The following is a 2,492-nucleotide window of genomic DNA, read 5'->3' as shown; positions in this document are numbered from 1 at the left end:
TCCCTTCCTGCCTGCTTTTTTCGAGTTTGAGAGTCCAAATGATTTTCTTTCTTTAAAAAATTAAAAATCTTGGGTCAGAGAGATGGCTCAGCAGTTAAGAGCACTGGCTGCTTTTCCAGAGTCCTGAGTTCAACTCCCAGCAACCACATGGTATCTCACAGCCATCTATAATGGGATCTGATGTCCTCTTCTGTCTTCCAGGCATCCATGCAAATAGATAATTCATATGTATAAATAAATAAACCTTAAAAATTAAAAATTTGTTTTCTTTTTTCTTTGTTTTTTATTTTCCATCCCTAATGCTGAGTGTACCTAAGGTTCTTTAAAAATAGTTATATTTTCTAAATGTTTTGCCTGCATGCATGTTTGTGTACCGTGTGCATGCCTGGTGCCCGCAAAAGTCAGAGGATGTTGGATCCCCTGCCGTTAGAGTTACAGAAAACCCTGAGCTGCCATGTGGCTGCTTGGAGCCACCCAGGACCTCTGCAAGAACAGCAAATGCTCTTCACCATCTCTTGCTTCTGTATGTAACAGTTCTTCATAGAGATTTCTTTAAATGTTTCTTGCTTTCAGCACTTACACAGGTACACAGGGTTAAATAGAACACAGACTTTGTATAATTAGATTTTGTATTTAAATTTATTGAAAACAGTAAGAACAAGTAAATGAATTTTTTATAATACATTTCTCTATGTCTTACATTCACTTACTAATGAGACAAATTACAACTTGTCATTAGAAAACAAAGTATCCCTTCATACTATAGGGTATTATACTATAGTTTATTGGCTGCTGAAACTCACATCCAGCCTGTCTTAGTTCTTGGAAGATAATAGTGAATTTCTGTCTAGTACTTCATTCTAGAAACTTTTTTGGTGGTTAATCACACAACTCTGAAATGAATTGAGTACAGACTTTTGTGAGACTTCTTGTTTGTGCAAATGAAAAAAATCTGCCAGCTGGGAATGTAAATATTCTTACTGATGACTATGAGAACACCCTTCAGATTTTGAGGAAACTAGGCATTTTGCTTCATTAAATAACTCTCTGGCATTTGCAAACAACCCCTCCCCCCCAAAAAAAAAAAACATGGTAATTTTTAAATTATGAGTGCTTTCTTTTTTGCTTTTTAAGTTGAAAAATGTGTTAGCAAGAAATGTTTTGCAGTTGATGGAGATACATCTGATTTTGCTAGTTTTAGACATTCCATTGTTCAAAGATACAGTAGTAAGAAGCTTTCGCAGTTCTTGAAGGACTTCACTTTGAGCCTTGCTGTATCTTAAAAGTTAATGTCATTTCTGTGTACTGTTGTTGATTATATACAAATTATTTAGTAAATAATCCCAATAAATGTGCTGATGCCTTTGCTGTCTTTGCTGGTTCTGATTTCTGTTCTCTTAAGTGTGCTGAAGATGAAACAGTATATTTAACACACGAGTCCTCAGCAAAAGCGGGATTCAAGACACAAGGTTTCTGCTCTGCGTTGTGTTTAGGTGTCTGGAGTTAAACAGAGCATGGACTTAACCAGGAGCTGATTTGGGCAGAGCACATGTAACCTGTTTGACCACCTGTGGGACGCATTCCTTGTCTTAGGATATCTTCTAATTAATTTCAAATTTTTTTGGTCCCCTGTGAGATAGGTTCTAATTGTGTAGCTCAAGCTAATCTCAAACTCACCCTCTTGCTTTAGCCTCTTCTGTGCTGGTATCAGGTGTATACCACCAGGCAGGTTCAGTTACTCTTACTTAGTTCAGTTATCTTAATACCTCTGTATCTTCAGCTAAGTCAAATATTCCATAATTCTCATCATTTTTAATAAAAGCATGTTTATTATGTACCATAGAGAAAGAAAGACAACGGTTCTAACCACCTGTCCCTTACTTTCTCATTCTTTCACACTGAAACCAGTGTGTTGGGCACAGGTGCAGTTGCTATGTCGTAATGACCTGGGTATTCTCCAAATCCTGTGGCTCACCATTTTTTCTGTTGTGGGGAGATAGAAAACTTAGGTTGAATTTTAGGCTAGGGCTAACCATACTAGCTCCAGGCTCCCAGGCTCAGGCTTTTACAGATCTCTGCCTGACAAGCCCATCAGAGCTACTTTTCTTGAGTCTGTCCTCAAAGGGGCCTTTCTAGATAGGTTACCAAATACAATACCTTTAATGTGCTCAGCTCATGAACATTACCAATTAAAAGCACTTACTAAGCCAGACATGGTTGTACATAACTAATCTGAACACTCAGAGGCAGAAGCACGGCGATTGCTGTGAGTTCGAGGCTAGTCTGGTCTACAAAGTGAGTCCAGGACAGCCAGGGCTACACAGAGAAATCCTGTTTCAAAAAAAAAGCACTTATTGAGTAATCATGAACCTAAGTTTGGATTCTAGCATGTGATTCCTCCATGTATGAATAGATAACACACACACGTGCGCGCATACCACCTTGCATGTGCATAGATATATAAAAATATAAAAATAATGTTTTTGTGTGTG

The sequence above is a fragment of the Meriones unguiculatus genome, chromosome 12 (genome assembly GCF_030254825.1).
Source record: "Meriones unguiculatus strain TT.TT164.6M chromosome 12, Bangor_MerUng_6.1, whole genome shotgun sequence".
Lineage (NCBI taxonomy): Eukaryota > Metazoa > Chordata > Mammalia > Rodentia > Muridae > Meriones > Meriones unguiculatus.
The sequence above is the reverse complement of the archived record's forward strand: the minus strand, read 5'-3'. Positions refer to the sequence as shown.